The following is a 13,314-nucleotide window of genomic DNA, read 5'->3' as shown; positions in this document are numbered from 1 at the left end:
ATATTGTGGCATAGGAGGTTAAGCCACTTCCTGCAATGACAGTAACCCATGTGGGTGCTGGTTCTAATCCCAGCTGCTCCTCTTCCAAACCAGCTCCCAGCTAACATGCCTGGGAAAGCAGGAAAAGATATCCAAAGTGTTTGGGCACTTGCCACCCACTTGGGAGACTCAGATGAAGATCCTGGCTCCTGGTTTTGATCTGGCCCAACCCCAGTCATTGAGGCCATCTGGGGAGTGAACCAGCAGACAGAACAACTCCCTCTCTCTGTAACTCTGCCTTTAAAATAAACAAACAGGGGCCACCACTGTGGCATAGCGGGTAAAGCCGCTGCCTGCAGTGAAGGCATCCCATATGGGCACCAGTTCAAGACCTGGCTGCTCCACTTCCAATCCAGCTCTCTGCTATGACCTGAGAAAGCAGTAGAAGATGGCCCAAGTCCTTGGACCCCTGCACCCATGTGGGAGACCTGGAAGAAGCTCCTGGCTCCTGGCTTCAGATCGACATGGCTCCGGCTGTTGCAGCCAATTAGGGAGTAAACCAGCAGATGGAAGATCTCTCTTTCTGCCTCTCCTTCTCACTATGTAACCCTGATTCTCAAATAAATAAATAAATCTTTTAAAATAAATAAATAAAACGGGCCGGCACTGTGGCACGGTGGGTTAACGTCCTGGCCTGAAGCGCCAGCATCCCATATGGGCACTGGTTTGAGTCCTGGCTGTTCCTCTTCCAATCCAACTCTCTGCTATGGCCCGGGAAAGCTGTGGAAGATGGCCCAAGTCCTTGGGCCCTGCACCTGTGTGGGAGACCTGGAGGATGCTCCTGGCTCCTGGCTCTGGCTCTGGCTCTGCACAGCTCCAGCTGTTGCAGCCAATTGGGGAGTGAACCATTGGATGGAAGACCTTTCTCTCTCTCTCTTTTTCTGTAATTGTATCTCTCAAATAAATAAAATCTTTAAAAAAAATTAAAACAAATCTTTTTTAAATTGAGATATATAATTCATATATCAGAAAATAACCACGTTCTACAATTCAATTTTCTAAGTTGTGCAACCCTGACCACTACTTAATTCCAAAGCACTTCCATTCAGCTATTCCCTACATGCTATTCCCCGGGCCCCAGCCCTTGGCAATCACCCATCTGCTATCTGTCTCTGTGGATTTGCCTATTCTGGGCCTTTTCTGTCCATGGAATCGAATCCTGCAACCTGTTCACTCCCCAGCCCTCTCTAACCTGCTCTCTGGTGCTAATTCTACCTGAAAAGTGTCCTTTGGTCCTGCTGCCAGCTATGGCCTCCCTCCTCCTCCACCCGGTCACCGGATACAACACACGTGACCACTCTTGCTGCAGAAGGGTCTTCATTTCAGTAGCTCGTAGCTGACCTCTCTGAACCGCTCCTCTTCCAGCTGAGAGCGCCTCAGGGATCAGTACTGGGCCCTCAGCCCCTAGTAGGTGATTCCATTTAGTCTCCCAGCTTTAAATATCTCTATGTTGATGACTCTCAAATACGTATTTCTACCTCTCAACTTCCCCTGAATGCCCCACTGCCCACTTTACATTGACGTCTGGTATTTCAGGGTTGATGGCACCTGAAATACCCAAAGCGCTCTCTCCTTCACCTTCTTCCCCCTTTGGTCTGCACCCCCACACCCCCCTCCCATTATGAACAAATGCCACCACCCACGCAGGGGTTCAAGCCAAGTATTGGGGCAGCCTCTCCCTGTTTACCACCCTTTTGCGTGAGGCATTCATAAATCCCCACCGTGAATCCCTCCCAAAATGTCTCAGGTGCATCCGGGTGCATCCGGCTCTCTCTGCCACTCCTACTCTAAGCCTTCAAGAGCACTGGCCTGGACAACCTCACAGCCAGCCTCCACACAGCCGACCCCTGTTTCCTTTTTTTTTTTTTTTTTTCTTTTTTAGAGGTTTATTTATTTGAAAGGCAGAGTTACAGAGAGGCAGAGGCAGAGGCAGAGGCAGAGAGAGAGAGAGAGAGTTCTTCTACCCTCTTCACTCCTCAAATGGCTGCAATGACCAGGACTGGGCCAGGCTGAAGCCAGGAGCCACTTGCAGGTCTCCTGGCAGGGCCCCAAGCACTTGGGCCATCTTCTAGTGCTTTCCCAGGCCATAGCAGAGAGCTGGATTGGAAGTGGAGCAGCCAGGATTTGAACAGGCACCCACATGGGATGGTGGCAGTACAGCCAGTGGCCCTACCAGTATGCCACAGCGTCAGCCCCAGTTCTTATACAGTTCAATGGCCTCCAACCCCAGCACTGCTGGCGACACCCTGCCTTCCTCTCACCTCCCTCCTGCAGCCCTCCCTGGAAGCCCTCCTTTCCCCATCTCCAGCAGAAGCTTACTCCTGCCCCAAGGTCTCTCAGTGCCACTGCCCAGGATGCACTCCTGGGCCCTCTTCAGTAGGCTCCTTCCTCCTCACCATTCCGACCCAGGTATCCTACTACATCACTTTTTCCTTTCCTTAATGCGCCCATCAAAATCACAGCCACGGAGCTGGTACTGTGGCACAGTGGGCTAAGTTTCTGCCTGCGGCGCTAGCATTCCATATGGGCACTGGTTTGAGTCCTGGCTGTTCCACTGCCCATCCAGCTCTCTGCTATGGCCTGGAAAACCAGTAGCAGATGGCCCAAGTCCTTGGGCCCCTACACTCGTGGGGGAGACCCAGGAGAAGTAGCTGACTCCTGGCTTTGGACTGGCCCAGCTCCGGCTGTTGCAACCAGTTGGGGAGTGAACCAGTGGATGGAAAACCTTTCTTTCCTTCTCTCTTTCTGCAACCCTACCTCTCAAATAAATAAATAAATCTTAATAAAAAAAAGCCACCGTCTGCAGTGCTGGCATCCCATATGGGCGCCAGTTCGAGACCCAGCTGCTCCACTTCCGATTCAGCTCTCTGCAATGGCCTGAGAAATCAGTGGAAGATGACCCAAGTCTTTGGGCCCCTGCACCGACGTGGGAGACCTGGAAGAAACCTCTGGCTCCTGGCTTTAGATCAGCTCAGCTCCAGCCATTGCGGCCATCTGGGGAGTGAACCAGCGGATAGAAGACCTTTCTCTCTGTGTCTCTCCCTCTCTCTGTAACTCTGCCTCTCAAATAAATAAACCTTAAAAAAATAACAATAGAAGAAGCCATAGGGTCGTCTTGTAGGTCGAGGGCTATGATCTGTCTTGTTGGTGCCACTCATCCTCTCCAAGGTTTCCTTTCTGTACTGCCGTTCCTGTGTAGTCTGCCGGTGCTGGGTACCTTTGTTAGACACCGATGGCCTTGTGGTTAGGGTGGGCCTGAGCCTGCCAGGGAGGTGCTGTGGGGGACAGAAAGCTATTGCTGCAGGTGACTTGGCAAACCCACTTCTCACTGTGAATCCCTCACATCACATGTGACTACTGCAATTGGGAAGCATGTTATGCCCCAGGCCCGTGCATCGAGAGACAGAGAACTTCCGTAATAGCCATGCCCAGAACACAGATTGCCTTACAGGGGGGGTTTTATGAGGGCCAAAGGAAATCCGCTGAAATATCAGAAGCCTCTCTCACACGTGGAGAGGTTATCTGATCGGCGTGCCTGTGTCCGAGCCCCAGCTTACCAGTTGTTGAAACACTTAGGCCCTCTAATTTCAGATGCCCAGAGCTTTTGTTGTTGTTATTGGAGGGGGTGCTATTTTTCTTCATCATTTTTTACTCCTTTCCATGAAATCTACTAGTCTGGGTCTTTCAACCTCGATTTCAAGCATCCTGCCCAAAATAACACTATTTGTTAATCTTGTTCATCAAAATTTATTTATGGCTGTTTACTTAGAGTGGGTTTTGTTTATGAACTCTCAAAAATGTCAAAGAAACAAGGTAATTTTCACAATGTTCTGGTTGCATTTAAGTTTGACTCTCTTTAAAATTAAATAAATCTGCATATTTCATTTAGTTTTGATTGCACCTGTAAACTGAAAGTCTGTGATGATTAACTATTTATCATTTCAGTTTGGACTGTGAATTGTTCTGGTAATTAAAAGCAGATGGCAGAAGCTGGGGGAAAATGTGTAGCAGCTGATTAGAGGAAATAAATGAATTTGGAGATATTTAACTTCCAGATAATAGATGGGTCAAACGCAGTTTATACTTCACTGTGTGTATTTTCAGAGCAATTCCAAACATGATGTTTGATAATATATCAAGAAGTAGGTGTTTGTTTTTCATCTTCTTTTGCTTTCTGTCCCATTACAGAATGCTCACTTTCTTTGTACAGCATGTGTGCCAACACATAAATTTCAGTTAGACTTCAGTACTTGGGTCACTAGTGGCCTTTTTGATAAGAATGTACTTTGCCTGCAGGATATCTTGAAGCTAAGCATTGTGTGTTGCTTACATTTTTCTTTATGGGATTTGTTATTGGCTCTCAAGCCCAGCGTTCAACCAAGTTGAGCTGCTCAATAAAGTTCATCTGTCAGTCTAGCAATTTTCATTCTGAGGCAGAAAACAAAAACCCTCATTAGACAAAACTAGGTTCTTCAACAAGTTAGATTTGTTTTAAACATGTTTATAGCCTGATGCCCATTCTCTCTCAGACCTAATAATTAAAAGCGTAATCCACACTCCCCTGGAACTGTGAAGCCAGTTTGAAAGATGGAAGTGCCTCTCGAATGCCAAGAAACCTGCATTAGGAGTTATGGGGCCGTAAAGGTGAAAGGATCCAGTCTTAAATGTAAACCCACAGATGCATGCATGATAGTTTTAAAAAGTAACCAGGTCTTTTTCATGGAGTTTGGAGTCATTCTCTGGGCAATGTCTGCTGGAGTTGGAAAAATGAGAGAATAAAAAACATGTCATAAATTTCATTTCCCAGGGTAGCCACCCATAATTCAATAATCTTACGTTTTGCACAAAATTCCTATGTTATTCTTTGTGCATTGTTGCTTGCATAAAGATGTTAGTATATAATATCAGAATGTGACCTTACTGGGAAATAATGTCTTTGCAGACTTGAGGTGAAGTGATCAAAGTGAGCTTTAATTCAATAACCATTGTCCTTTACAAATTGAAAGTTGGACAAAGGCACACAGAGGGAAGATGATGTGAAGAAAGCCCTGTGATGACAGAAACAGGGCATGGACTGATGTGGTTGCAAGGGAAAGAACATCAGTGATTGCTGTCCACCACGAGAGGCTATGAAGAGGCAAGGGAGGATTCTGCCAGGAGGCTGGGGGGAGCATGGCTCTACCGATTCTGGAATTGAGGATTTTACCATCAGGAATTGTGAGACAATAACACATGTCTGCTGTTTAAGCAGCTTGGTTGTGGATACTTTATTATGATAGCCCTAGCAAAATAATACACAATCCATTGCCCATATGAGTATCTTTCCTTGAGAAACAAGTCTAAAGGAATAGATTTTTAATAGAATGGAATATTGTTTGTTAATAAATATTCTTTCAATTTATTTTAATGTGTTAAATGATAAATTGTGTTTATATGAAAACTACACATTTTCATTACAGAAAATGTTCAAATAGAAATCCTCTTGAGTTCATTTTCCATAATATAAAATTCATATTAATTAGCATCAAATGCAAAGCTCTTGATTATATATGTCCTGCCCATCTCTTAGTCTCATCTTTAGCCATTCCAGTATAGAAATGACTGGAACATAAATGTGTTTTAGGAATTTTCCGTATATTGAATGAATGAACAAAAAAAAATTGAAGAATCATATGTAACAGACTTACGTGATTTCATTTTTGTAAAAGACAAAAAATCATGTGTGTGTATTTATGTGTGTTTATATATACATGTATATGCAAAGGAAAATGTCTGAAAGGATACACATTAATTTGTTCGCAGTGATAACCTCTGGGGAATGAGATTGGAGGGAAGGGGATTTATGTGCTTGTCTGTATACCAGGTGGGATATTATGCTTTTATTTCTGTATTTGAATTTTTTTATAAGTATGTATTTTTATAATAAAACTTTAAAAAAAAATACATGGTCTGAATCAGTCCTTGCTCCTTGCAGTCCATTCTCCAAAGCATACTACAGATTCCCCTTGTCAGCAAAGTCAGTCTTTATTAAACAACTTCATTAATTTTTGAGAAGTAGCTCTTTTCCTTTTATACTTTTACTTTGAAAAAAACAAAAAAGGTGGTTCACTTAGAGCTGCTAGAGTGAGCAAATTAGAATATTGATCTTGCTTCTTCTCTCATTGCGAACATTGTATAGTTTTTCATCCCTCCCAGAGCAAATTCATAGAATTCTATGGACCCCCACCCCCACCCTGAGTCCCCCTTCCTTCTGGCCCTTGTTATCTCCTGGACCTCATCTCCTATGACCCGCCACCCAAGTCACACCAGCCTCTTTGCGCACTTTTTAAACTTCAACATGTTCGCACTTGCTTTTAGTTCTTCTTTCAACACTCACAGGCATCTATCACATGACCAGCCTACTCACTACTGCCAGGTCTGTGCCCAGAGAAAATCTTACCAGGAAAATCTTTTCTGTCTCATGTGCCATCCCTACTTCCTGTCCAACTGCCCCAGTTATCCCCTTTCCTGCTTTATTTTTCCTTATATTATTAACAACTTCAGGTGTTTACTCCACTCCCTTATACTTGTTGTCTACCACATTCAATTAGAATGCAAAGTCTATGAGGGCAAGAACTTGGTCTGATATCATTTCCTGTATATCCCCAGCACCATGTATGATAAACATCAGACACTCAATATTTTATTTGTGAAGCCAGTGAACAGATTGTGACAAGGTTGGGGAATATGATGAAGTGTGAAATGAAATCATGTCCTCATGGGCTCATTTGGTCTTCTGTTAACTGTAATTTGCATAGTCTATCAGGACCATGTGCATAATTTTATTATAGTAAGCGGCTAAAACAAAATTGTAGAGTTGGTGTCGTGGCACAGCAGGTTATGCTGATGCCTGTGAAGCTGGTATCTCATATGGGGGCTACTTTGAATCCTGGCTGCTCCACTTCTGATCCAGCTCCCTGCTAATATACCTGGGAAACAGCAGAAGATGACTCAAATGCTTGGGCCCCTGCCATCCAAGTGGGAGACCCAGATAGGAGTTCCAGCTTCCTGCTTCAGCTTGGCCCAGCTCTGGCTATTGCAGTCATATAGGGAGTGAACCAGTGGATGGAAGATCTCTCTGTAACTGTCTTTCAAATAAATAGATAAATCTCTAAAAAAGAGGAATTTATTTGAGCAAACAATTCAATTTTCAGTTAGGCAGCTCCAAATTAGAAATGGTTTTGGGGTTCCAACAAGAAAACTCAAAGGCAAGACTTTTCCAAGATGAACAGAGAAGAAAAACAAGGGAAAAATGTGGCTGGTTATAGTATAGTTATACAGTTGTCTTATGTGGTTTATCCTGCTGGAAAGTCTGCAGTTACAAAAGTGTAAGTTACTTGGCATCTGCTGATTTGGTTGAATTTAATTTAATTTTTCTTTAAAATAGGCCTTTGCAAGAAATGGCCAATGGCACAAGTATAGTTTTACATTTCTCAATGTTTGCAAATCAAACAAGGTTGAAGTCACTTATGGGACCTATTGATTTGTCTCTTCAGGGATTCTTCATGTCTGGTCTCCATACTAATTTGCTTTTAATTAGGTAAAGTAAGAGAAATTGGTGGAGTCTGTATTCAATATCTTTTTGAGGTTTTCCTTTCTATTCCCCATCATTTCCTTTGCTTGACAATTTGATCTGTTTTCCTCCTACTTTGAAAACTATAAATCAGTCCTCTCTTCACCTATATTTATATTTTGAACAGTGATGTTGGCCCTGTCCTCACTGTACTCATTCTCCTATGTTATTTTCTTCCCCCAACAGCTTCAATTGTTCTCACTTTGGCTGCCCTTTAGGATATCTGGAGAGCTTTAAAGATACCGAAGACTAGTTTCCACCTTAGACCAACTGAATAGGAATCTCTAGGTTGGAGTTTGAGCCTTGATTTCATAAACTCTTGGACAATTTTAATGGGAGCCAGAATTGAGAATCACCAATAGTTGTTGAAAAATTTTTGTAAGACCACAGTTTGAACTTTTCTGTATTTTTGAGACACAGATGTAAAATGGTAAGATAGAGGATGGATTGTGGAAATGCAAACAAACCAGGGAGAGACTAGAGAGAAAGCAAAAAGTGATCCTTTGCAATACTCTAGGCTGGTGATGAGAACCTAAATTTAGAACACTGGTGATGAGAATAGACAGCTATATTTATACAGACACTAGGGGAATGTATCAGTTACCTATAGTTGCCAAACAAACCATCTCAAAATGTAGTAGAATAAATCAGCAACAACTCTTTATTTGCGTTGCCTGTAAATTTGCAATTTGGTTGCGCATCAGTAGAATTGACTTGTTTATACCCAATATGGAAATATCTGGTGCAATTCCAAAGGGTCCATCGTTTTTTTTTTTTGTTTTTTTTTGTTTTTTTTTTTTTTTTTTTTTGACAGGCAGAGTAGATGGTGAGAGAGAGAGACAGAGAGAAAGGTCTTCCTTTTTGCCGCTGGTTCACCCTCCAATGGCCGCTGCGGTCGGTGCATCTCGCCGATCTGAAGCCAGGAGCCAGGTGCTTCTCCTGGTCTCCCATGCGGGTGCAGGGCCCAAGGACTTTGGCCATCCTCCACTGCCTTCCCAGGCCATAGCAGAGAGCTGGCCTGGAAGAGGGGCAACCGGGATAGAATCCGGCGCCCCAACCGGGACTAGAACCCTGTGTGCCGGCACCACAAGGCGGAGGATTAGCCTGTTAAGCCACGGCGCCGGCCAGGGTCCATCCATTTTTAAGATGGCTCACCTGCATGACTGTTAACTGGGTATTGGCTGTAACTTTGAAGCTTAGCTAAGGCTGAGTATCTGAGATTTCAGTTCCACTTACAATGGCCCTATCCACAGGCTGCTTGGGCTTCCTTATGGTATGGTGTCTAACTTCCAAGAATTAAATATTTATAACACAACCTCAGCAACACACAACATGGTTTCTACTGTATTGGTTGAGGCAATGAAAAGGTCAACTTAGGTTCAAGGGAAGGCAGCATAAAATCTGTATCTTGGTAAAGAGAGTGGTAAGATTTTTAAAAGAAATGCAGGACAGGAGATTATGGTGGTCATCTTAAGAAACCATAATCTGCCACAAACTTGGGGACTGATAGGATGGGGAAAATGAAAAAGGAAGGAAAGGCTAAGATCATGTAAGCAAAAGAAGCCTTAAATTCTATGTTTATTGAGTTCATCAACGCAAACAAGTAATATTTTATTAACTAGGGCTGTGCGAAATATTGCCTGTATTACACATCCCTAAATCCCGTGGAGCAGCTCATTTCATTTGCATGGATCAGCACCTGGATTCGACGTTGACACTGGCTAATGCTCTACAAGGGTGGCGATAGCTTTCCCAAAGCTTTTGGAGATCTCTGAGATCTCTGATGCACAATCTGTTCATATATGTGCGTCCTATTTAATCACGTGGCTGGAGGCACACTGCAACTCAAACAGTTGGGAAGGTTAGGGAAAAGAGGAAATAAATCAAAAACACATCTAACACTAATTAGTGGAACTTGGATGTCTTTGTTTTTAAAAGGAAAAGCCCTTAGTTTTCTTTTCAAAGAAAATAAGAATCCAGTCCTTCCAATTCACTCTTCTTATTTTAAAGGGGAGGGTTGCGGGTGGGAGGGAAGTTATAGGAGGGGGGAAGCCAATGTAATTCATAAGCTGTACTTTGGAAATTTATATTCATTAAATAAAAGTTTTTAATAAAAAAAAGACAGAATTTCCTAACCTAACTCTAATCCATCTCTGATTATGTGCTTCCAAGTTTGAGAAGATAAAATAGGCCTGGTTGAATCAGTACTTTTTTTTAGGTAAATTTATGCATTGTTAGAAAAAAAACAACACAGCAGCAGCTAGAATCATTTTGAAAAAGGACCTTCCTGCGGCGTTCCTAGGATCAGTTGCAATAAATCGTTTGTGATGATGGTGACTCTGATGAGAGGTAGCTAAGAGAATGTGGGCAGAGCAGCGTTCTGGATTCCTTTTAGCCCTTTCATTCTCGCTGGCAAGCACTCCAAAGAGAGGCTTACACCCGCTCTGCCCTGTCCATGTCAGTTCTTGAGTCACAAACTTGTGTAAAGCCAAAGAATGAAGGAAAGGGGAACTGAAAAATCCTTTCTAATGGTCTCATTACACGGCTAAGTTTACCACACACTCTGCTTGCATTTTTTCTCTAGGATGGATTACTAACATTGCTGCCTGGATTTGTTGCTTTTTGCCAAAAAATAAACAAGAAAAAAACAAGAAAACAAACCACCTGTGAATTGAGTGAAAAGTATAAAATTAAACTTAGCAGATATTTTACTATTAGGACCACAGGTGAGTGGCAAAGTACCACTGATAGGTTCGTATAGTTAACAGCTGTTTATTGAATACCCACAAGGTTCAAAACCTGGTCCCAAGTGAAATGAGAAGCTTGTTCTGATTTGGATCAGATTTGATTTGTAAGCATCCTTTTTGCTAGTCCAATACTCACTTTCACTCCAAGTTTACAATGCTGCACATTGCTTACAATTTGACTCATCAAGGGGTGGATTTTTATTGTTGCTTTTTCTTTCCTCAGCCTTTTCCTTGACTATCTGAATACACATCATAAAATCAGCACCATTGGCTTTGAGAGCATTTATTAAAACAATGTATTGTGAGAGGAGATTTTATGAGACCTGTGGCTTATAAAGCCCTTGATCTTTGTCTCCAGATGACTGGATGCTAAATCCTCACAGGGAGGACAGGTTCTAATGCACACAGCGTGGGACAAGAGGAGTTGAATCTTATCAGTTGCTCAGCTCCCTCTCAATGCCTGCAATCCTCAGTTTTATGACTTTTGCCCTTTGATCTAGGTCCACTCAGCATAAAACTAAAAGTCTACTATATGCTAGGTAGCCGTCTTGGGGGACTAACCTACAACAAGTACAACTTATTTTCTGTTTAAACTTGAGTGTGTGTGTAGGTACTGCCAAGATCTGTTCGTTTTGTACAGGAAAAAAAATATATCAGCCAATATTTAACAAAGAAAAAAAAAGACTTGAATTCTATATCTCTCAAAGATGTTAGAAGTACAGCAAGAATTTTTCTGAAGGAGTGATGTTTGGAAGAAACTTCAACCTCAGTAAAATATATTTTGGCTGAAGAATAAAAGCATTTATTAGATGTCTTGTACATCCATGTGAGGCACCCGGTAGTCATTGGAAAATCAAAAGTGAATAAGATTTGGCTCACACCCTTGGGGAAGTTACATATGGGGTGAAGAATTTGATTCTGATGACAAAAAAAAGCAAAGCATAGTGCACTAGCATATGTACTACGCTAGTTGTCTGCAGGAAGGAGTTGAGGAAGACACCCTGGAGAGGCAGATACTTGAACTAGCCCTTGAAGCGTGACTAGGACTTTTCCAGGAGGGAAGGACAGGACATTGTGTTCCAGGCAAAGAGCCAGAGGGACAAGACATCAAGGCGGGAAAAGACTCATGAGCAACTGAAGTGCCAAACCCCAGGAACTTGGGAGAGAAAGCAACACAGGACCGGCGAGGGCGGCACAGGAAACTTGGAGAGCGTGAGACGCTGGGTGAAGGATGGAAAGGCTTGAAGGTTAAGACCTCTTGGAAAACAAAGAGGAAGAGAGTATCAGTGGCTATTGAACAACAACAACAGCATTTTCTAATCAGCCCAGTCAAGGGCAGCCTGGCAGAGCAGGTACAAGCAGTCTGTGAGGTCAGACTATCTGTTTGCATCATGGATGTCTTCTTCCTATGGGATCTTAATAAAGCGACTTATCTCTCTGGGTCGCTTTTTTTTTTTTCCAAAGAACTTTAGATAAATTAAAATAAGCAGAATTTATCTGAGCAAAGAATGACTCATGAATCAGGCAGCACCTTGAGCCAGGAGAGGTTCAGAGGGTTCTGCCCAGCCATGTAGCAGGCAATATGTATAGACAGAAAAAGGAAATGATACACACAACAGCTTGATTGGCTACAGCTCAGCATTTGCCTTGCAAAGATATCATCCGCTCAGTGCGAAGTCTGTGACTGGCTGAAGTTGGCTGCTGTGATTGGCTGGGACGCAGCCACTGGTTACCAGGATACACTCTTAGTGAGGTGGCAATGTGTTTGCATACTAAGTTAGGTTGCAGTTCTTTATGTAAGAATTCAAAATTACAGAAGCAGAGGTGAGTTAAGATGCTGTTTGAGATGCCATATCAGAGTGCCCGGGTTTGAGTCCCAGATCTGTTCCTAATTCCAGCTTCCTGCTAAACTATACCCTGGGAGGTAGCAGATGATGGCTCAAGTACTTGGAATTCTGTCACCCCATGTCAAGGAGACTCAGGTTGAGTTTCTGGCTTCTGGCTTTCACCTGGCCCGGCCCTAGGTTGTTAAGGGCATCTGGTGAGTGAACTAGGAGTTGGGAGAGCTCTCTCATGCTCGCTCTCCTAAGTAAATAAAACTTTAAAAAACAAAGTACAGAGGCATATTTAGGCCAGATTTCAAGATCTCAGTGTACTCATTATCCAATGGGAATAATACAGAGAAGTGTGAGTGTGGTACTCTGAGGATTATATGAGTTCATGTAAAACACATTGAACAGTGTTGACACATAGTATATACTATCTAAATGTGATTGATGATGGAGGTTTGCATCATTGACACATGCACAATAAAACGCAGACGGTTGACATAACACCTACTATATCAGTACGACTGTATGTGACAGGGAGTGCAGAACCACTCTAGGCAATGTACAGAAAGGAATTTATCACAGTGATCATCTTACTCAGTTTATATGGGTACTGGTTAAAGCAACATAGTCATTATGCTACCTCTGTAATGGGCTTGAGGCCAAAAGTTAGCAGGGTCAGTATTCAGAAGGGAAGATGAATATGAAGCAGGGGAGGGGGAACAAAGAAAAGTCTAGAAATCGCCTCTCTTATCCTTTCAAGCCACGTTGTCAGTGATACAGGTGTCCTGCTGGAAGAGCTGGCATACTGCTCTATAGAACTGCACTGGTTCCCAGTCTAGGAATCAGATGAGATGGGGGATGAGTTCAGAGGAACCCATAAACAGGCAGGATAAGGTGTGGCCCTTGCAAACAAGGGGAACCTGCAGTTCAGAGACAATATAGATGGGCAATCACAACACCTGTCCTACACCTAACTTCAGAGTGTGTTAGGGCTGCTACCTCACTTCTGCCTTCCACCTTGCCTGCAGACTCCTCTTGTGGCTGACCTAACCTAGCACCATCCAAGGAAGGGAAATCAGGGACC

Source organism: Lepus europaeus, unplaced genomic scaffold, assembly GCF_033115175.1.
Source record: "Lepus europaeus isolate LE1 unplaced genomic scaffold, mLepTim1.pri SCAFFOLD_594, whole genome shotgun sequence".
In the NCBI taxonomy this organism is placed as follows: Eukaryota; Metazoa; Chordata; class Mammalia; order Lagomorpha; family Leporidae; genus Lepus; species Lepus europaeus.
The sequence above is the reverse complement of the archived record's forward strand: the minus strand, read 5'-3'. Positions refer to the sequence as shown.